This window comes from Sorex fumeus, unplaced genomic scaffold, assembly GCF_029834395.1.
Source record: "Sorex fumeus unplaced genomic scaffold, SorFum_2.1 ptg000151l, whole genome shotgun sequence".
NCBI lineage: Eukaryota > Metazoa > Chordata > Mammalia > Eulipotyphla > Soricidae > Sorex > Sorex fumeus.
Window position 1 is genome coordinate 211,556 of NW_026606208.1, and position 27,447 is coordinate 239,002.

General features: G+C 55.0%; 1 protein-coding gene across 4 annotated transcripts in view; it reads left to right on the forward strand.

Moving 5' to 3' along the window:
• The first annotated feature begins 9,971 nt into the window (after positions 1 to 9,971).
• The window catches only part of ZNF532 (zinc finger protein 532), a 78,721-nt gene continuing 61,245 nt past the window's right edge, over positions 9,972 to 27,447 (forward strand). The window contains exons 1-3 of one of the 4 annotated variants that reach the window (XM_056106957.1): positions 10,154 to 10,356; positions 11,298 to 11,380; positions 11,472 to 11,581. The gene's annotated coding sequence lies outside the window, so the exon portion shown is untranslated. Of the gene's footprint in view, positions 9,992 to 10,153; positions 10,357 to 11,063; positions 11,381 to 11,471; positions 11,582 to 27,447 lie in introns of those variants that run through there. The other 3 variants (XM_056106959.1, XM_056106958.1, XM_056106960.1) reach the window with 3 other exon arrangements.

Genomic DNA, 27,447 nt, shown 5'->3' on the forward strand with positions numbered 1-27,447 from the left:
AGCTCTGTCGGGAATCTAGACTCCTTTTCTACAAGGCTTGAGTGGAGACTCAGAAGTGGTGAGGCGACAGCTCTTTGAATCTCTGAAGGGGATGATCTGGCGCCTTTTATTTCCCGATGTCTGTGATCAGGGCCGGAAAACGATGAAATATTGCAGCTTCCACGTGGAGGAGCGAGCATGGAGTTTCCCGCTCGGGGTTCCAACGCGTGGCTTTCATCCTACTGACCTCAAACAACTCAGCAGCTCGTTATTTCACCAGCAAAGTAGGTTTCTGTGGAAGCAACAATACAAAGCCACGCGGAATGTGTTGCGGTCTGGGGACGAACCACTGCACGCTTCTCAGAACAAAGGAGAGAAAGGCTCTTGTGTCCTGGAGAGGGGTTGCTCCGAGGAGGAGAGCTGGCAGGGTGCGAGTCCTGAGTGTAGAGGCTGGGCCCAGGGGGCAGCCAGGCAGCTACACTGCAGTTGGGGGACTCTGGGACTCTGGCCTGGGCACCGAGTGTGGGTGGGTGAGAGAGAGAAGGAAACAGGAAAGTGCCTGCCATAGAGACACGCGGGCGAGGGGGAGGTAGCAGGAGGGAAACTGAGGACACGTGGTGGGAAACGTACACTGGTGGAGGGATGAGTGTTGGAACTTTGTATGACTGCCCAGACCACGGAGAGCTTTGTAACTCTCTATTTCACCATGATTCAATAAAAAAAAAAATGAATGAATTAGGTTTTTGTTTCCAAATTTAATGCTTTTGCTGGATCACCTGTATATCTGAATGCATATAGTTAATAAATTACCCTGGACATTACCTGTGAATTATTTTCTAATTTAAATGCAAGTGGTACTATCTTCATGTGTTTTGGACATTTAACTCTGATATGCAAAAAAAGGGCTGAAGCGATAGCACAGCGGTAGGGCATTTGCCTTGCACGCTGCCAACTTGGTGACCTGAGTTCGATTCCTCTGCCCCTCTCAGACAGCCCAGCAAGTTACTGAGAGTATCTCACCCTCACGGCAAAGTCTGGCAAGCTACCCGTGACATATTCGATATGCCAAACACAGTGACAAGTCTCACAATGGGGACGCTACTGGTGCCCGCTTGAGCAAGTCGATGAACAACGGAAGGACAGTGCTACAGATGTAAAAAAGTAGAAATAAAGGGGCTAGGGAGACAGCACAAATGGTTAGGGCATCTGCCTTGCACATACCTGACCTGGGTTCAATCCCCGGCATCCCATATGGTCCCTCAAGCACTGCCAGGGGTAATTCCTGAGTGCAGAGCCAGAAGTAACCCCTGAGCATCTCTGGGTGTTGTCCCCAAAGAAAACCAAACCAATCCCAAAAATGTCATTTTCAACAACAAATTCTCCAATGGAGACATTACTGGGCCCGCTCGAGCAAATCGACGATCAACGGGAGGGCCTTTACCTTTACCTTACCATATAGCTCAAGATGTAATGAAATGTTGCACTGAATCTATTTTGACCTTTAAATTGTTCATTTTCTTTATGGTACAAAATATTATGAGATCCAGAAAACTCGTGAGTATTTTGGTATGCAGGGTGGGGCTCCGAGGACCTGGAGCCCATACTTTGCATGGGGGATCCTAGGAACACCAAAGGAATGGACACCCCTCGCACTGAGCTGGAGCATAGCACCCCTGGGACCCTCTACCTCCCCGGCACTAGAGGAGGAATAGACCCCCAGCACTGCCAGGGCGCCCCCACACCACCCGCCTGCATCTTTCAATAGAAAAGGGTTCCGAAAAATCTTGTCCTAAGTTTAGTTTCAGGGTTGTTTGAGACAATGTCAGAATGGTGTGTGTGTGTGTGTGTGTGTGTGTGTGTGTGTATGTGTGTGAAGTTTCTCCTAAAGCTTTCTACAGGGGAAGAGTAGGTAACTCTCACCATTTATTTAAGGATAATGGTATACATGGGGTCCCAGCCATGAACTCTGCAGAAGGATATGTTGAAATCTGAATGACAAAGTACTGTTTCGCAGTATCAATTGTAATATTAATTATAACATTCTGTAATGTGCATTGAAGGATGTTGCACTTATATTCATGTATTATGTATATGTATGCAAATATACATATATTATATATATATAATTTTGGGGGTGCTCAAAGTGGTGTGGGAAGACTATCTATATGATGCTAGGGATCAAACCAAGGTATAGAGCATGTGCTCCAGCCTTTTGGGCCATTTCCTCAGTCATGATTTTTTTTTTTTTTTGCAGGGGAGGCATTCTGGCAGTGCTCGGGGCTTACTCCCGGCTCTCTGCTCAGGGATCATTCCTGGTGGGGCTCAGGGTGCTGAAGATGGGACCGGGTGGGCTATGTGCGAGACAAACACCCTGCCCACAGTCCTATGGCTCGGCCCTGACATCCGTGCTTTTATATCATCACATGATTGGGGGAGGCTCCCACGCCCTCCCATTCTTGGTGACACCCCCAACTGGGTTGGTGGGTCAATAGGGTCCAGGATGTGGTGATGGGGATGGAGTGATCCCTGAGCACAGAGCCAGGCGTAGCCCTGAGCTCCACCAGAATGGTCCAGAAACAAAATAAAAGAAATCGAACAAGCAAAACCCCTAAGGATGTGGTGCTGTGTGGGCCTTGATTTGGCGGGACCACTGGGGTCACACCCCACCAGGCTTAGGGCCTACCAGGGCTCCATCCAGAGGCCTTTGATTTTCTTTAAAAATTTAAAAATTTTTGTGGGTTACTCCTGGCTCTGCACTCAGAAATTACTGTGTCAGCGGTATGCAAGGCAAATACCCTACCTGCTGTACTATTGTTCTGGCCCTCCATCCAGTGGTGTTTGAGTTGTGTGTGTGTGTGTGTGGGGGGGAGGCATATGGTCCCAGGGATTGAACCAGGGTTTGGGGTATGGTACCTGGTGAATTCAGGTACACACACACACACACACACACACACGTGCGTGCACTCAGGGATCACTCCTGACAGAGCTTCGGAAACTATATATGGTACCAAGGATCAAAATGGGTTGGTTACATATAGACAAGTATCTTAACTTACTATCTCTAGGTCTTACATTTTATATAAACAAATAGGTTTAAATCCATGGAAACTCTTCATCTGAGAGGTTGGGTTTTTGTTTGTTTGTTTTGGTTTTGGGGCCACACCCAGCAGTGCTCAGTGCATACTCCTGATTCTGCACTTAAGAGTCACTCCTGGTGAGGCTGTGGGCACCATATGTGATGCCGGGGGTTGAACTTGGGTTGGCTGAGTGCAAGGCAGATGCCCTGCCACTGTGCTGTCATCTCTCTAGCCCCTTCTGAGAGTTTGTCGTGTTTTATGGGGGCCATGTGGCAATGCTCAGGGACTACTCCTGACCTGATGCTGAGAGGTCACTCCTGGCAATGCCTGGGGGACCATACAGTGCTGGGGAATCCAACTCAGGGATCCTGCATGCAAATCCACATTCCTGCCCATCTCAATGCACGTTTGAGTCTCTATTCGTGGAATGGTTGTAAAGTCCTTTTCACAAAAGCATCCCTGATTTAGTACTGGGGGTTAAAACATTTGCCTTTCATGGGTCAATTGGGATTTGAACCCTAAGCACCACCAGGAGTGACCTCAGAGTGCAGAGGCACGATTAAGCCCTGAGTACTGCCCGGCGTGGCCGTCGAACCGAACCAAATACAAAAAGAAAAACCAACCTCACTGATGATGCCCTGTGGCATCCAAGAGCCCTTTAACTTCTTGCTTGCGAGAGCATCGACATTTAGAACAGTGACCCAGAGAGGAATTTTGTGTTGGAATCCTTGTCATTTAATCCCAGAATGAAAGAATTCCTGTGTCGACTGGAGGATAGTATAGCTCTGAGGCTCCTGGCAGGAATGTTTAATCTGAAGGTACAGCCACAGACTAGGCAGTTCAGTACTGAGGGCGATGCCCAAAGGCCTGTCACCTGGACCTCCTCCTCCGGGCATGTCCGTGCCTTATTCACCCGTAACCAGTCAGTCTACCCTAAGGCACTGTGCTATGTGGCGCAGATGGTGGGGGTGTCAGGGGCAAGCTGAGTGACCAGAGAGTCTCTGTACTGCTGGGGCTGGGGGTGGCGGGGTGAATGCCCCTGTCAGGTTGAACTGTGTCCCCATTTGCTGCACTGTCCCCCCTTCTCTTTCTTGAGCAATTAAGCCCGTTGTTCTTTTTCTCAGATGCCTTTCTGGTGTCTTTCATTTTTTTTTTTTTTGCTTTTTTTGGGGGTCACACCTGGCAATGCTCAAGGGTTACTCCTAGCTTCTTGCACTCAAGAATCACTCCTGGTGGTGCTCAGGAGACCATATGGGATGCTGGGAATCGAACCTGGGTTGGTCATGTGCAAAGCAAACGCCCTACCCTCTGGGCTATCACTCCAGCTTCCCTCCCTAGCCTCTTTCTTATCCCTCCTGGAGGATTTAGCAGGAAATAGCCGCGGGATCCCCCTCCCCCATGAGATCCTTTTAAGGAAGCCCAGACTGAAAGCAAAACATTAGCAAGAGGGAGGGATCTTACCCGGCACTCCTAGGCTTCCTCTGGAGAAGGATCCTCCTCTGGTATCTCAGCCCCCCCCCCCCCCCCCCCCCACACACACACACACTCTTCTGGAATTCTCTGGATGGGGTTCACAGAAACAACTTTCCTTGGTTCTACCCTTATGGTTCCTTGGGTCAGGCCACTGACCCACAGTTAGGCCTGAAGAGACTGTAGAAGAGAACTGGATTGGTCCAGTCGCGGGAACACGTTTGATAGGCTTTTGAAGAAGGACCCACCTAAAGGAGTCAGTCAAACCGAGGCCAGGAGGCTGTTGGCCTCAGGCGTGCTGCATAAGCCACCCTAAATCTAAGTCCATCATGACTCAAAGCTACAAAAATCCTAGCAGCTGAGACAGCCCACGCCAAACTTTCATTTACTACAATCAAGGACTCCCCATTCTCTCTCTGTCCAGTCCCCAGCCTTCAGGAAGTGTGCTTCTAGCCACTTCCGGTTCGCTGTGACCACATTGGAACTGATTTGTGCTCAAATAAATCATCTTAAGATACAAAAGGATTGATGTGCCTAGTTAGTTTTTCTTTCACTAGAACGGAACTTCACCCTTTCTGCACCAGAGGGATCGTGGAGCTGGAAGAGCTCTTGCCTTGCCAGTGCTGGACCCTGGTTCCATTCCCAGCACCACCAGGAATGACCCCTGAGGACAAGAGCCAGGTGTGGCCTAAAAAAAAAAAAAGCCAAACCGGGATAGTGTTGTATGAAAGAGCTTTGCAGGCATTTTCCAACGGGCTGGAGGAAGGAGAGACAGGAAGGTGGCTTCGTTGCAGAAAATCTGTTCATAGAATCACGAAGCAAGAATAAGGAGAATCCATTCCAAGATCTCCCCTTCATCTATTACAATAATCGTTAAAAATCTAATTTTGATTCCTTTCAGGGTATGCTTCTGAAAAATTGCAAACCAAACATAAAAATAAAACAACTCCCCAGATCCCGAACCAGAAGAACTCACCCTGATTTTATCAATGTTTATTTTATTTTTGGTTTTTGGGTCATACCTGGCCGTGCTCAGGGACCACTCCTGGAGGGCTCTGGGGACCATATGAGGTGCCCAAGATCGAATCTGAGTCAGCCATTATTAGACTCCGCACTCTAACACCACGTGCAAGGCAAGTGCCCTATCTACTGTATTGTTGCTGCAGTCCCAGATTTTATCAATATTTTGATGTTAAAAATAAGAGATGTTTTCCCCTTTATCTCTGCCGGCTGCTCCATACATTCTAGCTTTTCAAATTGTAATATCAGGATCTAGCAACAGCGATTCCTTAAAAATCAAGCCAACACATTCAACAAAAAAAAATCCCCTCCTATGAACATCTTAGCATTGCTTAGCATTGCTTTTGGGTCACCCCCAGTGGTGCTCAGGACTTACTCTGGCTCTGTGCTCAGGAATCACTCACTCCTGGCGGTGCTCGGGATCAAACCCAGAATTGTTACATGCAAGGCAAGCACCTAGCCTGTACCATCTGGCCGTAGCTTAGTTTTAAACTGAGATATGTGAAGCTCAAGTCTATTTTGGGGTGGTCTTTTAAGGAGATAAAGAAAAGGCTTCTCTTTTTTTCTTCTTTCTGTCAGGAAACTCACCTACACTTATGTGCTCTGCCTAACAAAGGAATTTCCCGATTTCAGGTTTCATAATGGAATTTGGAGGGAAAGTGATGTGCAGACTGATATCTGTGTGTAGACACAAAACAGCAAACCATTAATGGAGGAACAGAGGGAGGAGGAGGGAGGGAGGAAGGGAGGGAGAGAGAGAGGAGAGGACAAAGACAAAGACAGATACACACACACACACACACACACACACACACAGGGATTTCACAATTCACCAGGCAGAGGAAAAATGAACACAGTGAGAGTTAGCAATAAAAACAGCAACAACACAATCCCAAAGGACATAGAATTCCTTTAGTTTCTATTTGGCATGAGAATAATATGATTTCTTTGTTCTGCTTTTTCTTATCTACAAGCTCTCAAATAGTTTATTTCTTTTTATTTTTCCTTTTGCAGTTACTTCTGTTTCTGCCCAAAGCAGAGTGGTGCCTGAGGTAGTGTTCCTTACATATGTGGAATAACAGAAAGAACCTTTGTATTGATTTTTTTTGGATGAAGGGCAATCACTTAAAAAAAGAAAAAAAAACCCAAACCACAAAACACCAAAACCAAAATACTTAACACCCAAAACTGTTTTTCAGCTGTGAAATGCAGTGATTTTCGTATACTGGACAGAGAGATGCTTGGCTTTTAACTATAGATCTCCCAGGGAAGGGAGTTCCTCTGAAATCCTTTCTAAAGACAGACCAGAGATCATTTGCAAGAAGGTGCTGCCTTTCACCTTGAGTTGTCTATAAATTTTAGGTGGTTTTCCTTTTAATTTTTGCTTGTGTTGCTGGGGATCGAACCCAGGTCTCAGACTGCCAAGGAAGGGGCTTTACAAACCCCGAGCCTCCCGGGGAGGCCCTATTGATGGATTTTTAAAAGTATAGACGCCATGTTAGCTGTTGCCATTTGTACAAATGACGAATTGTGCTTTTAGGCTAATTTCTTCCAGCTTGGCCAAGCACCGGGTTTAGCAGAGAGGCCTAGTCACAAAGGCCCTGGCCTTGATGAAGCGGAGTCGGACTGCTGCAACCCGACCCTGATGATAAGCGAGCCAGGCCGGGGTTTGGGTCTGGGATTCTTGCAACTATTCAAGCTCGGCCGAGCTGTGCATTCAGGGGAAGCGCTTGGGGGAAGGGCCGGGAAGATTCGGAATCAACAAAGATTCCAAACCCGGAAGCCCGGGGCTCACTGTTCCCTGCGCCTGATGGAATTCCGTGTATTAGGACGTGTTCGGCCTCTCAAAGATTTCCCATTAGCAGCTCCTGGTTTATTTCTCCAGGCGCTGTGATGTTTTTTTTTACACGCATATTAATGAAGGCCCACCTCCGGGAGAAGGAGGGGGGGGGAAGGCCTCCTTTCCAATGAAATCAAGTCCAGGTCAAGTTAAAACGCAACCCACGGCTACCGGCAACTGCTGGCAGGCTCAGAGCCGGGGGAAGAGTTTCAATTTCATCATCTCCTAGCCCTGATGGCTGTAATGACGTTGCCGGCGAAAGGTGGCAGAGAGAGTGGCCGGTCTCTCTCTGAACACGTGGACCGGTGTCCCCTTTTAGGGGCAACTCCCCAGGACCTGCGGTTGGCAAGACCAACCCTCTGGGGGGTGGGGGTGGGGGTCATTTGCATGAAAAATCTGCCAGGGCCAAAAAAAAATGTAGTTCCGATTTACATCACACAGTGTCCCTTCAGCGAGAACAATGGCATCGGCGAGGGGAGGGAAGGCGAAGCCGCGGCGGCGGGCAGGGACCCGAGCTGCAACGTGGTGGCCGCGCGCGCCTTTGCAAACGCCAGGCGGTTTCCAGCCGACTGGGAATGAAGCGGCGAGTGTGGAGCTGCTTCCTCCAAGCCCTGTCTGTGCGCCCCCCCACCCCCCCACCCCCGAGGGCTTTCCCGGGTCCTGGGGACATTGTCCCAACTCTTTCCACTTTGCCCTGTTTCCAGGGTAAGCGCGATTAGCTGGCCGCGGGGGGGGGGGGGATGGGGTGGGGTCTCTTCTATTTCCTTTACAAAAAAAATCTTCCGGGGAGCCCCCCAGGGTCTGGGAACCCCGGGGGTGTATGTGTGTGTGTGTGTGGGGGGGGGTGGCTGTCAGCAGGACCCGCAGGGCTGGACAAACAGCATACCTGACCCGGGGGCAATGTATTGGCTTCCTCTGTAGGCTTTAAGGCTCGTCTACCTCGGTGGCCCTGAGCGGTTTCTAGATGTATCTTTTTTGTTTTGCGTTCAGCCCGCGGTGCCCACCTGCTTTGACGCACCCTGAGTGCTGGTTACAGTTGCACACCCTTCTTGGGATTTCAAAGACCAGCTATTACATCTCGTTGACTTAGTATCATCGCCCCCCACCCCCGCCATGAAAAACCAAAAAATAAAAAACCCAAAAAACAAAACCAACCCTGCAAGTATGAACCGCACACGCCAGGTTTCAATCTGGCCCTAGTGGCTTTCCCCCCCATCCCCCGCTCTGGGAAGCAAAAAAATAAATAAAAATAAAAAATAGAAAATAAAAACACAACACACACACAAAACCAAAGGGGGGGAGAAAAAAAAAAGTGTGTCTTTTCCACCAGGGCTTTCTCCCCACCCCAGGGGGTGTCTTCCATTCTTTTGTGGCTCGGTTTAAGGCGAAAAGGGCTCCAAACCACTAACTCCCCCGAAGGGAGTCCCCTTCCCGCGGCTCCCGGGAGCGCTTCACGTTGCAAGGGGCTGCGGACAGCGTGCTCCTGCCTGGCTGCTCGGCCACCATTACGACCATCACCGGCCACCACGTTGCCTGCAGGCTCCCGGGGCGGTGCGCGGGGCTCTCCAAAGCATCCCGGGCGAGGCCTTCTTCCTTGCTTCCTTCCAAACTCGAGTAAGTCGCGGCTTGGGGGCCCCGGGCCAGGACAGGGGTGAGCGCCCGAAAGGTGGTTTGCAAAGAAAGAGAAGAAGAAGAAGAAGAAGAAAAAAAGCCAGCGAGAAAAGAAGGGGGAAAAAAAAAAAAAGAGCCAGAGCCAGAGCCCGAGCCAGCCTGCAGCCCCCGCCTGGCCCGGGCCTCCCCGCGGTGTCCGGGGCGCGGCGGCGCCGGCGGCGTTGGCGGCGGTGGCCGGGCCGGGGTGAGTGCGGGGCTGCGGGGCTCGGCGCCGCCCCCTCCCCCTCCGCCGCGCTCCCTTTTGTTCGCGCTCGGCTCGGGCCGCCGCCGCCGCCGCGCCGCCCGCCCGGGCCCCGCGGCCCCAGCCTAGGCCCCGGCGTGCGGCCTAGAGGCGGCGGCGGCGGCGGCCCCGCACACGCCCGGCCGCCGCGCCCGGACCCTGGACGCCGCCGCCGCCGCGCGCCGCCGAGGTCATCCGAGCCGCGGCCCGGGCGCCCCGGGCTGGACGGCCGCGCGGGCCGGGTCCAGCCCGGGGCGGGGGGGCGCGCGCGGGGCCGGCCGGGCGGGGGGGGCGGGGGGCGCGGCGCTGGGGGCGGCCGGGTCCCCCCCAACCCCACCCCGCGTGCCCGCCCCACGCGCGCGCGCGCGCGCCCGGGGATGCCGGGCCCTGGGCCTGGGCGGTCGGGGCCTGGCGCGGCCCGGCCCGGGGGTGCGCGCGCCCTGGCGCCCCGGGGTGGGGAACGGGGTGCGGGGGGCTGCCCCCGAGGCGGCCGGGCCAAGCCCCGCAGGTTCCGAGCTGGCTGGGGGGGGCCCACGTGAGCGCCGCCGCCCGCCCCTGCGCGCGGGCCGCGCACCCAGGCGGCTGCAAAAGGCCCCGAGCGCCCCTCTGGCGCGCTGCCCCTGCGTCTGGGTCCCCCCCCACCCCCGCCCCCCACCCGCCGCCCGCCCTGGGTTTCTTCCCCGAGGTGAAGGGATTCGGACTTCTCCCCCCCAGGTGCTTGAAAGAAGAGAAGGTTGGAGGAGGAGGAGGAGGAGGAGGCCGGGGGGGCCCCGCTGCTGCTGCTGCTGCTGCTCCCGCTGCTGTTGCTGCTGCTGCTGCTGCTGCTGTTGCTGCTGCTGCTGCTGCTGCTGGGAGCGAGGAGAGGGACGCGGGGAGGGGGCTGGGTGGGGTGGGGGTGACAGACAGCGAGGAGCCTGGTCAAGCCACCAGCGCTCGGCTCAGGAGGCCAGGCCGGCTCCCGCACAGCCGGCACATCCCCACCTAGATTGCTTTCTTGGGGGCTCTTTGTCAGCCACCAGCCCAGGGAACACACACTCACACACGTACACACAAAAGATCTGGGAGCCAGGTTGTGGGAGGTAAGTGGGGGAAGGCACAGGAGGGGAGAGCAGTGTCTGCGGGGGGGCTTGGCGCGGGTGGAGGGCAGGCTGGGGGGGGGTTGGGCCCTGCTGGGCTCTGGGGTGCTGCTAGGGTGAGCCTCTCTCCCAGTCTGGGCCGGTGTGTGTGTGTGTGTGTGTGTGTGCGCGCGCGTGTGCATGTGTGTGTGGGGTGTGCGTGTGTGCGTGTGTGAGAGTGGGGTGGCAGGGGCTGTGGGGGCCCATCATGACCTTCCCCTCTGCACCGAGGCCTGGAAGGAAGGGAAAGGACACCCCCCACCCCCCCAGCGAGATTCACCCCCGGTGCTGCTGATTTTCAGGGACTTGTTGGCAACTTCGCGAGGGTTGCCATAGCTTTTTTATGTAGGGTGACCAGAACCGGCTGAAACTGGTTTGAGGCAGATCAGCTCCTGAACACAATGCAGTCCCTGAGAGTTCCTACAGTGGGATAGCAGCTTCCTCCCTTCATGGCAGCCAAAAGCAGAGGCGCTTGCAGGAAGGTGCACCCCAACACGTTATGTGAATGCACACTTAGACACCACACGCCTCTGTGTGCGACTCACCCAGCCCTCCACGAGTCTGTGTAGAGAAGATGGGGGAGAAATGTGCAGGTTTGCAAGGTCTGAGCTTCCTTGGGCTTTTCCTGCCTGTTTTCTTCTTCTTTTTTTTTCTTTTCCTTTCCTTTTTCCTTTTTCTTTTGCTGAAGGGATGGACAAGGAGCTGAGATTTATGGCCCTTATTAAAGGAGAAAATGTGCCTTATAGGGTGGGGACACTTGGTTTGTACAGTCTCTCTCTCTCTCTCTCTCTCTCTCTCTCTCTGTGGTTTGGACAGAACCAAACCAAACCGAACTGATGGATTTGTAATGGGAGTTTGTGGGTTGCTGGCGAATGCTACTTTGCATGCTTTTTCTTCTCTTGCAGGCTATGTTGTGCTTTGTGCTTTTCTTTTTAGAAGCTACTAAAGGGTGTTGGGGGGCACTACTGACTCTGACGAAGGCCAAAAGGTAACAGTATTGTTCTAGGAAAGGAGCAGGAATGCTTGCCAGTGATGCTTTCAGCATACATGCCGTCTTTTTTTTTTTTTTTTCCTTGTAGGCCTGTGGACTGGGGCTGCTTTTAACCCTTTCAGATTTGCAGAGAATGCAGCCGTGTGGCCGTAACTGAACATTGGTCCCAAGCCCTCCCCAAGGGTCAAGGTTCACAAGGTGAGATTTGATCTTTTGAGCATGAATTTCAATCTGTATTTTGAAGTCCCTCTCTCAGCCCCCCAAGCCTGGCAGTGGATGGGCACCCTGGCCAGAACGCTGGGTTCAACTGGAGAAGAAATACTCCGAGTGCTGCCCAAGTGGAATTGGGATCCGAGGGACTCTGCTGGCATTGCCAGCCAGGCGAGCCGAGAGAGGCTTCATGGAATCGCCCAGTGTCAGGCGCTCAGAGGGAGTCAGGCCTGGAGAGAAGCAGGTTTTGAGCCTGGGAGGCGGCTGGGCCTGGTTTTGCATAAGACTAAAGCAGCATCCTCAGCCTTTTCCCCAGGATTCCCGGAAGAGGGAAGGGAAGCCCTTCGCCAGCGCCGGGCCTCCTGGTTAGGAGGGAACTGAGGAGGAGCCTGAAGGTACCTTTGCCTTTTGTTCCTTCACCCCCTCGTCCTTTTATTTCCCCCCTCGCCCCGGGCTCTCTCTCTGAGCCTGAAAGGTTTTCCCCCCTCCGAGTCAGGCGGTGGGATGGCTCTATTGATTTGGGGGGCTGCTGATGGAGAGGTCGCCATTGGATTATTTGTGGCATGCCGTTGACTGTGGTGCAAGGGAGGCCGTACCAGGAGGAAACCGGGGCGCCTGGCTTCATTTGTGAAAAGATGCCTGTTAGGCGAGGCCGGCCAGCGGAGCTGGGCTCTAACTCGGCCGCCCCAGGAGCAGAGGGGAGCAGGCGGTGAGGAGAAGAACAAAAGCAACTGGGGGCTCCCAGGAACCTGTCGCCTTGGGGGTCCTGGCAAGAAGAGCCGTAGCATCCCCAAACAGGAAGCCAGCAGCCCCAGGATGGGATCTAGCGGCGATGGCCATGGCAGAGAGAACCAGTTCTGGCCTGGTGGCAGGGACTGGGTGGCCGGATGTGCCCAGAGGAGGCAGGGTGGAAAATAGATCTCTTTCCTCCTGCTCGGGAGGGTTATTTTATTTTTTTTTGGGGGGGGGTTCCTCTTTGAGTTGAGCAGAGGAGACTTTTCAGAAATGCCTTTAGAATTGTGGGGGAGCTGTGGGCTGGCAGAAGGTTCAGGGAAGGGTTGTCAAGTCCAACGGGTTTTTTTTTTTGTAATTAATTGTTGGAAAAAATCCCCCCTCCCCCCATGGCAGAGTATCAGCGTGTGATCAGACTGGCAGAGGGAAGTCAGGGCGCCTGGCTAGCTCAGAAGACTGCAGTATTTAATAGAGATAAATGGCATCTCGAGCGATAGACGACCCCCCCCCCCCCAATGGCTTACACGACGGAAGAAAATTCTTTACAAGTCAGCGTGCTAAAATTGGTCTCCAAGTCGACATGATTTCTGACTGCCAGGGGTTCGGTGTGTGAGGGTGGCAGGAATCTGCCTGCAAAGCAGAGCCTGGCCACGCTGTGGGAGCGGCCGCTCCGGCTTTTCTGGTGCCAACGAAAACTCAGATGGCAGCGCTGATAAACCTTCATTAGCTTAATACAATAAGCTGCCTTAGAAAGGAGTCCCCTCACTGCTGTCTGCGGAAAGTCAGTGATTTTTATTTCACTTTGACAGCCCAGCCCTGGCAGTGACTCTTCCTTGATCATAATGCCTAAAGAAATCTCTCTCTCTCTCTCTCTCTCTCTCTCTTTCTCTCTCTCTTTCTGGTCAGGCAGTGCATGTTACAGAATGTTCTGGTTTTCTCTCCCTGTGGTTTCCAGCTTTGTTCCTCCCCCCCTCCCCCCTACCTTCCCCTTCTCTAGGCCCCTGGAAAATGGCATTTGTTTTGCTTTGAGGCCTGTCTCTCCCCGGATCCCCCCCTCCCGGATCCCCCCCTCCTGGGGAGCTGGGAGGGCTGGTTCTCTGGGGCAGGTATCTGGGCCCCTCTCTCGGCCTGGGGTTTGTCTGAGGTGGCGATCTCCTGCCGGGGAGAACAATGCAGCAGGCCCAGGTCTGGCTGGAGCCCGAGGCACGCCGCCTGGGTGAGGCGCTGGGAACGGCAGGCCGGCAGGCCAGGCGGGAGGAGGCACCGCCCCTGGACTGCAGCTCTCCACCCGCCTGAGTGGCACCTCCCTGGCCCCGGGGCCTGTGTCACCTCAGCCCTGGCCTGGGCCCTACCTGGAGCCCGTGGGGCTGGGCTGAGGGAGGTGGGGGTCGCCCCTTCAGGTTTCCAAGGAGATGGAAGGGCCGCCCCCTCCCCTCCTGGGAGGAATGTGTGGGTTTGGCTGCAGAGTAGGGGCAGGAAGGGCCTGGTCCCTGGCCCGGCTGCCTGCCCCGGCTGCCTGCGGGGACTCTTTGTTTGCCACCAAGGAACACCCAGGGCTCCGAGGGTCTGGGGCCCCACGTGCTCGCAGGCCAGGCCGAGGCCCAGGCTCCCCTAGCCCCGCGAGGGCCTCACAAAGGGCTCCCCGCCCCCTCCCTCGCCTCCCTGGAAATGCTTCCTGGGGCTCCCGGCTGCCCTGACCTGCAGGCACTGCTCTGTGTGTGTGTGTGTGTGTGTGTGTGTGTGTGTGTGTGTGTGTGTCTGTTGGGCAATGGCTCCCTCCCACCCAGTTCCCATGGTCCAGACGGTTCCCTCGCCCCATCTCTGGGTTCTGCCTGTGAACTGTCACCGAGTTGTGGTAGGATAACTGACCCGTTTCTGACATCTGGGTTGAACTGCGGTCAAATTCACTCTGGAGCAGCTCGGTTCTGTGGGGCCAAACAAGAGTCAAGAGTGGGACCCCCACCTCCATCGGCCGTCCTGCTCTCTCCCAAGTCAGAGTCCCCCTCCTCCCTCTCTCTCTCTCTCTCTCTCTCTCTGCCCCAGCCCCTAAGCTGCTGATGGTGGTGTCCCTGCCTTTGTTCGCTTCCGGAAGGTCACGCAGATGGCCTCAGTGCCCTTAGCCAGAGACACTTGCCATGTCAGCTCCATCCTTTGTCTCTGCCTGTATGGATGTACCGCAGCGTGGACCCCGCACCCAGCCGATGACCTTGATGGGGAGGGCGGGGCAGGGAGCTGGTTCCAGTCGTAGGTAATCAAGACTATGGTTGCACTCCATTTTTTTTTCCCCGGTTTTGGTTTTGGGGCTACACTTGGTGTTCTCAGGGCTGGCTCTGTGCTCATGGATCACTCTTGGTGGGGCTGAGCGTGCGTGGGTGGGGGACACCCTGGGTAGGGCCGAGGATCGATCCCAGGTCAGCCACACAAGGCAAGCGCCCTGTGTGGCTGTTGATGCCGAACGCACACCACGGGTTTTGTCTGAACACCCTGCCCTGTCCCTTCGCTCCATCTTTGGCGGTTCCTAGCTGCCTAGGAATATAGACAATATAGACGTTTGGAATGAGAATAAACGGGGCTTGTCAGCTCCCCAGGAAGTGCTCGCCGCGTGGCTGCGATGGATTCTTTCGCAGCAGGAGATGGAGAGACTGTTCTCGAAAGACGTGAGTGAAAATGGAGTGGGGTGCTGGAACAGGCTGATGCGTGGATGATGATCTGCCTTAGAGCCCGGAACTAATCAGAGTGAGGCCCCCCCAAGGAAAAGGGGAACTGACTGAAGCTGGTGAAAGACCCTTTATTTCCTCCAGCACTTATTTGTCGTCTCTTCGGAACCGATTTAATTCTGAGATTCAGGCTCCGGGAGGGGCCTGGCTGGGGGCGCAGAGTGTTCAGGTTTGGCGAGGGCACGGAGATCTCTGTTGGGATCCTGGTGGCCTAAACAGATGACTATTAATCATGATGTGACTGATGGGCAGCCGCAAACTATTGGTGGTGGCGTTTGAATATCTGAATGTACTGAGCTTCCCTGTCTTGGGGAGGTTGGGAGGTAAAACAATGGAATCAAGGCCAGCAGGGAAGGAGCTGAGGTCGGATGCCGAGATCTGAGGGTTTTTCTCTCTCTCTTTTTTTTTTTCAAAGAGCTCGAACTGGCTCTACCTGAGCTGGGCAGGCTGAGGTTGGGGAGCTGTGGGAAGGGGGTCACAGTGCAGGGGCGCCGTTAGGAGGCGGTTGAGCAGAGGCCTGGGAGTGCGGAGCGGGGGGGGGGGGGGGGGATGGAGGGCACCTGGGGCAGTGTTGTGATGGGGGGTGGGGTTGCAGGGGGAGCCTCCTTGGGGGGGTGCTTGTGCTAGGTGGTGTGACCGGAGAGGGGCGGGGTGCTCTTGCTGACCTTCCCCAAGCTTGTGGGGGGGCAAAGTGGGTGCTGGAGGATGGTGGGGGCAAGGAGGAGGTAGGCCTGGGCCAGACTGTTCAGGTGTGGCCTTCCTGTGGGTCCAGGACAGAGGTTTGGGGGCCTTAGCTGGAGATTGGAAGGACAGGGGCCGGCCAGAGGAGGGGAACAGGGCTGTGTCCAAGGTGTGGCCTGGGGGGGTGGGGCTCCCGCGGGGTTTGGGGCCCAATGGCCAGACCGTCCCCCAACGCTTCCAGCTCCCCACTGTGTGACTTGTCACTGGTTGTTGCCCCCGGTTGTCCTTCAGGTAGAGAAAGCGGAAGGCCAGCAGGGTGGGGAGTGGCCTGTACCTAGAGGGCTCCCTTCCAGACTCCGGCCTTTTTTTTTTTTGGGTGGAGTTCCCCAGGGAGCTGTCCTTGGCCTGCAGGCTGTGTCTGGCCCTGAGGGGTCCACTGGGAGGAATTAGCAGGGGATGGAGATTACCTGGGCTGCCCTGCAGGCCTGGCCTTGCCTTCCGGTTTCTCCTTGAAGGACAAAACCGTTGGGGGAAAGGGAGACTTGCAGCCCCGATAAGAAACTAAGGGTACCACTGGCAGTCGAGCTGGGGTGTGGAGCCCTGGAGAGGAGAGAGGGTCCCGAGGCCACGGAGGGCCCAGTAAGAGTGCACACTGCGGGGGTGGGGGAGTGGGGGGGTCGGGGGTGAAAGGGGAGGGGCCTTGGAAGCAACTAGGGTCTCCGGAAATGAATCCCAGAGAGAATCTGTCTGCACAGAGGAGGGATGGAGGTAGCATGTGGCTGAGACTTAAAACCTCTTCACCAGGCTCTTGGGTGAGGATGCAAATTAGAGCCAGGAGAAGTTTCTCTGAAACAGATCAGAAAATCAGATGGCGTGGAAAGTGGGAAATCTGTTCCCAAGCGCTGTTGAAAGATCTTTATGAATTTCCACACAGGAAGTTCTCCACGCTGCCGGTTTTAGCATGAGGGGAGGGACATGGATTCTGCTCGTTCTAAATCTGGGGACCCTCGTCAGTGCTTTGTAGATAAACTGTAAAAAGGGCCTTTGTTCGTTTTGGTTTTGAGTCCACCCTGAGGTGCTGAACTGGGGCTGACTCCAGGCTCTGCGCTCAGGGATCATTCCTGGCCAGACCACACACAAACACACACACACACACACACACACACACACACACACACACACTCTCACTCACTCTTGGCCAGACCCCCCCCCCCCCCCACACACACACACACACATACACAGCACATGCAGCACAGAAATGTGGGCTTTAGGGTTTTCTTGTTTTTTCCTTTTTCTTTTTGGGCCATACCTGGCGATGCACAGGGGTTACTCCTGGCTCAATGTGCGCTCTAGTATTTTTTTTTGTTGTTGTTGTTTTTTGAACCTCCTTCTGGTGGTACCTGAGACCTGTTCCTCGTTCTGTGCTTGGTGACTTTAGGGAGCCAAATGTACTTCTGGGGATTGAGCTGGGGTTGGTGGGCATGAGAGGCGAGACCCCTAATCTACCTCTCTGCCCCCCTCCCAATTTTTTTAAATGCAGCTTACTTTATTTTATTTGGGGACCACACCCTGCAGTGGTCAGGGCTTATTCCTGACTCTGCTCAGGGATGCTGGCCGCATACAAGGCAGTGCCCTCCCGGCTCTACTCTTTGGCTTTTAAATTCTCCCCCCCCACACACACACTTGGGGTTTGAGCCACGCCCATTGGTGCTCAGTGGGCAGTTCCTGGCTCTGTGCTCAGGAGTGACCCCCAACCATGCTGGGGATTCACCAGAATGGGGATTCATGCAAGGCAGCCGCATGCAAGGTTAGTGCCCTCCCTCCCTCCCTCCCTCGCCTGCCCCTCGGTCCCTTTTATTGCTGGTTTTAGTTTTGAGTCGCCCTTCGTTTGAGCTCAGAGCTCGGGGATCTCTCTTGCTCATTCTTTGTATTTTTTGATTTTGAGACAACACCTGGTGATGCTCAGGGGTTACTTCTGGCTCTGCTCTGCACTCAAGGTGGGGCTCTGGGGAACAATTGGGTGCAGGGGTGGGGGTCGATTCTGGATCAGCTGTGTGTAAGGCAAGGCAAGGGTCCTCCCGCTGCTTTGTGGCTCCAGCCCTCTCTCCCGCTGTTGCCTGGGGTGCTGACCGCTCGTGGTACCGGGATTTGAACTGGGGTCACCGTGTGCAAGGCAGACACCTTACTGGCTATACTGTCGCCTTTTTTTTTTTTCTTATGGTAGTGAGGGGCCCATACCTGCTGTGCTGGGTGGGGCATGGGGCAGGCAGGGAGGCCCCTGGGGCACTGGAGATCCAGCCTGGCACTTGCAAGACAAATGCCACCGGCTCAAACCACATTCCCGCAGCGCTGGCCTTCAGGATCTGAAAACCCTGCTGGCTTTGGATTTTGCGTTCCGCCAGACTCCGCAGCTTTTCGTAATCGGGGCTGCCAGACACGGCTTAGAGGAAATGAAGGTGCCGGCTTTCCGCACTGTCCTCTGGGCGCAGCTGGTTCTCGGAGGGACGGCAACTCCAGTTCTGTAGCCCCTGAGTCCAGCACGGGGTGTCGATGGTGACAGTTGTCTTCCGGGAGGACCAGTTATTTATTTATTTATTTATTTATTTATTTGGTTTTTGGGTCACACCCGGCAATGCACAGGGGTTCCTCCTGGATCTGCACTCAGGATTTACTCCTGGCGGTGCTCGGGGGACCCTATGGGATGCTGGGAATCGAACCCGGGTCAGCCGCGTGCAAGGCAAACGCCCTACCCGCTGTGCTATCACTCCAGCCCCTCGCCTGGGTTTCAGGGTCTTTCACAGCGGCCCCTGCTGTGGCTGAAACTCTGGGGAAGGGGCTGGAGAGGGAGCACCGAGGGCCAGGCGATGACCTGGAGCCCACCTTGGCACCACATGGTCCCCCTGCACTGCTAGGAGCACCCTGCCCCCCCCGCCCCCCAGCCCGGCTAGCCCCCGAGTGAGCCCCACCCAGGCCCTCTGAAGGAAGCACTTTTGAACTCTCCTTGTTGGAATAACCCCATCCCCCTGGTCCGCCACCCTTGTCCCAGGTGTTCCTGATTCATATCTGCAGGAGAGGGTCTAGCCCAGCCGTTCTCAGCCAGGGTCTCAGTAGCCCCCTGAGTATTCCCCAGGCCCTTCCAGGGCAGGGCCACAGGTGAAAAATCGCAGAAATGAGGGCTGGGGGGGTGGCGCAGGCCATGAGATCAGGGCGCTCCAGGAAGGAAGCAACGCTAGAAGCTGGCCGCAGTCCAGCCCGGCGTTTCTTAACCTTCCCCTGACTTCTCGCTCACTTCTGTTTTCTTCGCTTCCCTCTGTGGCCACACCCCAGTCTCCGGCCAGGGGCCCCCTGGAATATTCTGGCCAAGAGAAATGCTGGTCTATGCGTTGGGGTGTCACTGGAGAATGGCTGTTGGGGGGACGGGTGTGTTCCCCCTGTGTCCGCAGAGGGCTGGTTACTCTCTGATTTGTACAGCAGTGACCCGGGGTCTCCGGTTGGGTTTGGGGGCCACACCAAAGGTTGCTGGGGGACTCTGCCCAGCTTGCGGTCACCCCTGGTGGCGCTCAGGGGTCTGTGTGGTGCTTTGGTGCTGGGTCCCACAGCCCGGGCGAGAGTCTGCGTATTAACTTGACTAACTTGGACAAGGATGATGCTCTTGTGTACCCGGTCCCCAGGGGGTTGGGCACGAGGGGCCACACTCTGAGTGAGGCAAGGCCCGGGCTGGAGCGTCCCCTGGCCTGGAAGCTGGCCCGGCTTCTGGGTGGAGTTGGAGTTCTCAGCTTCCACCCACTGCCCACGTTGGTTTTGCAGGCATGCCTGTAAGTGCCGGCCAGCCGGAACTGACCCAGGGGTCAGCATTGGGAGGGACCCTGTGGGTCCTGGACGAGCATGAGCTCCAGCCTCTTCTGCATTATTCTGGTTGTCTCTCTTGACCCTGAGCGGGCTGCTGAGCTTCGATAAGATAAGAGTCACCTCGCCTGCCTCCCGTTGTTGTTCATCGATTTGTTTGAGTGGGCCCAGTAATGTCTCCATCGTGAGACTTGTTGTTACTGTGTTTGGCATATCGAATACGTCACAGGTAGCTTGCCAGGCTTTGCCGTGCGGGCGAGATACTCTTGGTAGCTTGCTGGGCTCTCCGAGAGGGGCGGAGGAATCGAACCCAGGTGTCCTGGTCAGCCCTGTGCAAGGCAAACGCTCCAGCCCTGATAAGATAGGAAACTTGAAACAGCTTTTGTTTGCTTTGATTTGAGGCCACACCCAGCAGTGCTCAGTGTTGACTCCTGGTTCTGCAGTCAGGGATCACTTTCGGCCAGGCTGGCGGAACTATCTGGCTGCCGGGTATCAAACCTGGGTTGATAGTGTGCAAGACAAGTGCCCTCCCCACCGTGCTATTGTTATTGTGGGTTTTTCTGAGCTGGATGGGTTCTTGGGCATTGTACGAGAGAACTGCACACAGATCTCGGAGTTTAAGGAGTTAGGCTTTCTTGTACAGTTTCAGTCTCTGGGTCCCGGGCCCTCTGCAGCGTTCAGGCCTCTCCTTGGACCTACGTACGAGGTCACTCGTCACTCGTCCTGTCCCTGGGTGTCTGGTCCAGTGCATGGCAGCTTCCTCAGTCCTGCCTCTTACCCTCTGCTGGCCTCCAGCGGCTGCTGGCCTGCCCTGGTCCTGTTCCGATTCTCTACCCGGGCTCTCCTGGACTGAGATCTTGTCCAGCCTCTTCAGGACTTGGCCCCAGTGCATGGCGACGTCTCAGTTTTCGTCTCCGGCTGTGGCCACGTGCTCAGGGCCTGTCGTTGGTCCTCTCTCAGACTGCCCAGGGGTTCCTGTTGTCCTGGCAAGCCGCAGCACGAACACAGGGGCTGGATCCTGCCGCCCTGCTGGCGGTGGGAGCATCAGAGCCAGGCCAACCTCTGTTCGGGTTGAGGTGAGCGTGGGTGCTGGAGAGAGCCTGGGGCTTAGCCGCCTGTTTTCTGATGTCACTTCCCGTTCCCAGCCCTCCCATCGTAGCTGTTCAGTGGCGAGATTTAAGCCGACCTGCTAAGGTAACTAGCTCCACCCTCTCCTCTCCGGTCCTAGGGCAGTTCTTTTTTTTTTTGCTTTTTGAGTCACACCCGGCGATGCACAGGGGCTACTCCTGGCTCTGCACTCAGGAGTCACTCCTGACGGTGCTCAGGGGACCATATGGGATGCTGGGAATCGAACCTGGGTAGGCCGCGTGCAGGGCAAATGTACTACCCACTGTGCTATCGCTCCAGCCCCCCCCCTTTTTTAAATTAAATTTTAAAATTATTATTATTTTTATTGATCACCGTGAGGTACAGTAACAAAACTTTCATGTTTGAGCTTCGATCATACAGTCATCAAACACCTATCCCTTCACCAGTGCATGTTTTCCACCACCAAAATCCCCAGTCTTGCGGCCCCCCCCCCCCCGCCATTCCACACCTCCCCCTGCCTGTGTGGCAGACAGTTTGCACACTACTCTCTTTCTCTCCTTTAGTTACCTTTGATATTTCGAATCCAGTCCAACCACCGCTCATACCTGTCGAAAAGGCAATGCTGGACAATGTGTTTTGTTGCTTGTTATGGATATTAGAACATAATGTCATGCGGCTGCAAGAGTGGCCACGTGCTCTAGGAATTCTGAAATTTTAATAATTAGGGTCTGGAGAGATCGCTGCAGCAAGTTGCTCGGGTCCGAGATTCATCTGTCTCTGGGTCATGGCCGTGTGGGAGCGTGACTAGATGGTGACCGGATGTGGCGTCATCTCAGAGTCCCATCAGGGCGGGGGGACGGAGAAGGGCCCACTCCTCCCCTGTCCCGTGAGGCCTGGCATTTGCCGCCATCACCACCACCCGTACCTGGATCTTGTCGCTGACTTCTAGATTTTATTTCATTTGTTTAAAAAATATTTTTTTAATTGAGGTGTCATAATTTACAGAGTTATTCATAGCATCCAGTTTTATAGACATTCATGGTCCAATGCCAGGGGTACAGTTTTTCAGCATTAATCCCATCACCAGTATCAGGGCTGTGCTCTTGACCAGACAGGGAACGAACCCAGTTGGCAAGTGCCCTCCCCACTGTACTATTGCTCTGGCTCCCCTGGAACAGTTTTAGTTAATTAATTAATTAACTTATTTTTTGGGTCACACCCAGTGATGCTCAGGGGTTACTCCTGGCTCTGCACTTAGGAATCACTCCTGGCGGTGCTTGAGGGACCATATGGGATGCCGGGGATTGAACCCAGGTCAGCTGTGTGCAAGGCAAATGCCCTTCCCCCCTGTGCTATCGCTCCGGCATAGTTTTAATCCTCAGGTTAGCTCTGGGAGTTAGGTGGGAGGGGGCGTGGGGGTGCCCCTTGTCATTGTCCCAAGTCTGCCCACCCTCAGAGCAGCCTTGGTGAGTGACTGCTGCGTTTGGTTCAGGGGTGCAGCACCCTGTCTATCCAGTGGAGAGACAGAGTCAAAGCTATTGGCCTGTGACTGTGTAGACCCCCGTGCCTGACAGGAAATCAGGGGATCCAGTGGCCCTTCCTTAGCGGGGCAGGGACAGTGCGGTCCCGTCCCCTCTCCAGAGTGGCTGAAACTTCTCCCCTGCTTTTCCAGGACTAGTTGCCAACCTCCAGCTCAGTCTTGAGTCTCGTCCTGGGGCCGGGCCCCGAGGCCCAGGGAGGGAGCGCGTTTCTGCAGAGGCCTGCGCTGTCTGGTGCAAGCAGGAGCAGGTGTTGCAATTCGGGAATTCGGGTTGCACGTTGACGGGGCGCAAACCGGGCTGCGTTTGGCCTGGAGATCGCCGCCACCCTGTCTTGGGAAGGCGGCGCACCCCACCCCGTGTCATGGAAGCCCTGCTTGAGTTTCAGCTCTCCCTGGGCGTCTGTGTTGGATCTGGTACGAGAACGGGGGTCCCTGCATGGCGGCGGACTGGTTGTCCTCAGCCCCTCCCCACGGAGTCCTGAACCCGGGGCAGGTGGTAGGATGGGATGTGGGTGGGTTGGGGTGAAGGGGGCCAGGACTTGGGCTGGGTGTGGGTCAGGCCCAGAGGAAGGATGGGGTGGGGTGGGGTCTGGACGGGTCGTGGCTTTAGGCGGTGGAAGCGTGGCCGGCTTGGCCACGAGTTCGGGCAAGATGGAGCCCGAGACCTGGCAGGTGGGCATGGGAGGGTGTTGGAAGGCCCAGCAGAGGTGGGTGGGCTCGAGTCCAGGGGCCAAAGTGAGAGGCAGAAGAGCAGGCAGCGGCGTCGGGCTGGGTGGCTGTGGGGCCATGGGGCCTCGCCTGAGGGGGCCTGTTCGCAGAGGAGGGCCCGCAGGGTGATGGGTGCATGAGAGCAGCCTCACCTTCCTGCCTGGGGTGGCCATTCTCCAGTGCCCAAAAGGTGGGCAGCAGTGCTGGACACCTCCCTCCTCACTTGCCACGCGGGCCGAGCGCACGCGCAGGCCGAAAGGTCACGGAGCAGAGGGACCCGAGCTGCATCCTCTGTCCCCGGACCCTGTGCGTGTCTCCTGCCTCCCTCCACCCCGGGGCCTGGAGCGTCACCCCGGGGCGGCCCCTAGGGCAGCCGCATCTGGCTGGCACCCTGGGCTTGGAGTGGCTGGGCCCTGCCGAGTGAGGGGGTCTCGCCTCGTGCTGCCCCGAGAGATCCAGGAACAGGCCGGAGGGGAGAAAGACAGCGGGGCCCTGCTTCCTGTTGCTCCGTCACAAGACCGCTCTGTCTGGCGTCGGTATTTGCTCCCTAAACACGTCGCCAGTGCCGACTGTTTGAGCAATGCCTCGCTGGAGGGCCTGGGGGTGGGCGCGTTGCCTGAGCGGCTGGGGACGTGTTTGGCGTTTTGTGTACTTAAGGCCTCTCCTGAGTGTATAGATGCACGTCCACATCTGTGTGTGTGTGTGTGTGTGTGTGTGTGTGAGAGAGAGAGAGAGAGAGAGCTGCTTTGTACAGCAAGTCTGCCTAATCTGGCCGGTGTTAATTTGGGAGAAAGATTTAAACACATTTTTCAGCACTTGAATAATAATAATAATAATAATAATAATAATAATAATAATAATAATAATTAGCTTTAAATGCTTTGGATGTGGATGACTCAAAATAGAATTTTAAAGAATGACGTTCCTCTCCTCTTCAGCGTCTGGGCTTGGGGGCTTGTCTGCTTTGGAGGCAGTGCTGGGGGCTCACCGTGGTGGGGGGGTGGGGGCACCGGGCCATGCTGGACCCAGGCCGGCCCTTGAAGCTGTTGTCCCAGTCTGGGGGGGTGGGGGTGAGGAGCAGGGTGGGGAGGTCTCTGTGTGAGAGAAGCCCTCCAAGGGCCACACCTGCCGGTGCTGGGCAGTGATGGAAGCCTGGGCCTTGTGTGTCCTCCACCGCCTGCGCTGGCTACAACCCCAGGTCTGCGTCGGTCACTGCTGACCTGTGTCTGTGTGGGCGTGTCAGGTTCAGTGGACACGTGTCTGGTTACAGCGCTCCCGTTTCAGGCTTCGGGGGGGATGTGCTGGTAGGTGGCCCTTTCCACTGGCTCCCAGTGCTTTAAGGGCAAGCATTGCAGGCATCATGACTGTTTTTTTTTTTTTCCTTTTTGGGTCACACCCGGCGATGCTCAGGGGCCACTCCTGGCTCTGCACTCAAGGAATCATTCCTGGTGGTGCTCAGGGGACCATTTGGGATGCTGGGAATCGAAACCGGGTCTGCCACGTGCAGGGCAAATGCACTCCCCACTGTACTATCACTCCAGCTCCATCAGGCATGACTCTTTTCTTTTGTTTCCCTTTCTGGCTTCAGGGCCACACCAGCGGTGCTCAGGGCTTTCTCTGTGCTCAGGGATCATTCCTGGAGGGGGCCAGGAGCTCGAGGCGACCGGCGACCCCCGGGTCTGCTGCTGCGTGTGAGGCGCCGTCCTGGCTTCGTGTCAGGCAGGGCCCTCTCCTGCTCCCGTCCTCTTGCTGAGTTTGTTTTGTTCTTCGGCTCACACAGTAGCAGGCCCTGCAGTACAGGCTGTTAAGTAACTTGCCTAGAGATGGAACTTGCTTAATCAGCTTAAAGATGTTAAGTAACTTGCTCAGAATTTTGTATGTTTGTGTTTGGGGGTGTGGGAGAAGAATCCTGGTCCCTGGCATGCCAGGCCAGAACTTGGCTTCTGAACTGTGACTCCGAGTCTGGGCTCTGCTTTTCATATGTTTACTTTTTGTCACTAGTGTTCTGGGGACCCCACCTGGCTGCGTGGAAGACAGAGGGCATGCCGTGCTGGGGCGGAGGGGGGGCACCACCATTCTGTGCTACAGTTTAGAGGTGTCGTGTCATTAGGGTGAGGTGTGTGGTGGGGGGTGGGGACTCCACGTGATTTTCAGGCAACAGGGCCATGCGAGGGCCCAAGGACGTGGTGATGGTGGGGGCACCTGGGTCAACCCAGCAGTGCTGGAGATGGAATTGGGGTTGGCTGCAAGCGAGGCCTGTGCCTCTGACCCTGGACTGTCTGCAACCTCCCCATAGTTATCATTTCTGTAGCTGGTTGGGGTGTTAACCCTACTTTAACCCAAACCCTAACCCTAACTCAACCTTTAACTCTAGCCCTAATCCTAACTCAACCCCTAGCACTAACTATAACCCAACCCCTAACCTAACTCTAACCCAACCATAAATCACACCCTAACCCAACCCTAACCCTAACCCAACCCCTAACCCTAATCCTAATCCTAACCCTAGCCTTAACCAAACTCCTAACCCACACCCTAACCCAACCCTAATCCTAACCCAACCCCTAACCCTAATTCTAACCCTAACCTTAACCAAACCCCTAACCCTAACCCTAACCCAACCCAAACCCTAATGCAACTCCTAACCCTAACCTTAACCAAACCCCTAACCCTAACCCTAACCTTAACCAAACCCCTAACCCTAACCCTAAACCAAACCCTAACCCTACCCAACCCCCAACCCTAATCCTAACGCTAACCTTGACCAAACCCCTAACCCTAACCCTAAACCAAACCCTAACCCTAACCTTAACCCCTAACCCTAACCCTAATACAACCTTTAGCCCTAACCCTAAATCAACCCCTAACCCTAACTATAACCCAACCCAACACTAACCCTAACTCTAACCCAACCCTACACCTAACCTTAACCCAAATCCTAACCCAACCCAACACTAACCCTAACCCTACACCAATGCTAACCCTAACCCAAGCCCTAACACTAACCCTAACTCAACCCATAACCCTAACCCTAACTCAAACCCGAACCCTAACCCTAACCCAATCCCGAACCCTAACCCTAACCCAAACCCTAAACCTAACTCCAACCCAACACTAAACCTAACCCAACCCCAACCCCCAATCCTAAACCTAACCCTAACCCCCAACCCTAACCCTAACTCTAACCCTAACCCAACCCCTAATCCTAACCTTAATCTAACCCAACCCCTTACCCTATCTCAACTCCTAACCATAACCTAACCCAACCCCTAACCCTACCTAAACCAAACCCTAAGCCTAACTATACTCCTAACCCTAACCCTAACCCTAACCCTAACTCTAACCCTAACCCAAACCATAACCCTAACTCTAACCTAACCCTAACCCTAACCCTAACCCTAACCCAACCCTTAAACCTAACCCAACTCTAACCCTAACTCTAACCCAACTCTTCTTTTTAATTAATTTATTTATTTATTGAATCACTGTGGGAAAGGTTACAAAGCTTTCAGGTTTAGGTCTCAGTCATGCAAATATCAAACACATTTCCCTTTACCAATACTTATTTTTTACCATGAAGAACCCCAATAAAACCCCACCCCCCACCCCTCCCCGTCCCTGTGAGGCAGATGAATTCTAGTTAACACTCTATCTGCTTTGATTAGATTCATTGTTTCAATAAAAGATTCACCACTATTATTTAGAGTTTACCCCCCACAAAATCAGGCATGCTGAAAAAGCATTGTGAAGTGATTTGCTTTCTACAGCTGGGTTCAAGAATTAAATGTTGGTTTTGGATTTAGGCTATTTTACCTATTGACCCTGGAAGTATTTCTACTGAAAGTCAGATAGTTAAGAAATTGGTTTCTGTGTCCTGGAGTCGTGGCCGTGCTGGAGAGCCGCTCGTGGGGGGCAACTGTTGGCCTCGGTAGGGCGTGAAGGGCGGACCGAAACGCCCCCCTTCCCATGAGGTTTTAGTCGCCCCCACATCCCCGGCTCATACCTGCTGTCCACAAGGCTCCCATGCGGCCGCCATCTTTCTTTCCAGAGAGGAGAGGGCGAATGGGGCAACACCCTTTCCCCTCCGGACAGACATGATGGCCTGGATTAACGCATAGTCCGTTCACTTTTCTGCTCCAAGCTGCCGGGTTCTGCATTAAGTCCTTGTGCTTCTGGGGCGGTGGCTGTGCTGGAGAGCCGCTCGTGGGGGGCAAATGGTGACCTCGGTAGGGCGTGAAGGACGGACCGGAACGCCCCCCTTCCCATGAGGTTTTAGTTGCCCCCACACCCCCGGCTCGTACCTGCTGTCCACAAGGCTCCCGTGTGGCCGCCATCTTTCCTTCCAGAGGGAGGAGGGCGATTGGGGCAACACCCTTTCCCTTCCGTAACCCAACTCTTAACCCTAACCTTAACCCAACTCCTAATCCTAACCCAGCCCCTAACCCTAACTCAACCCCTAACCCTAACCCTAACCCAACCCCTAACCCTAACTCAGCAGGCTGTGGCAGCTCTGGGTTTTATGCCCACAGCCCCCCAGTATA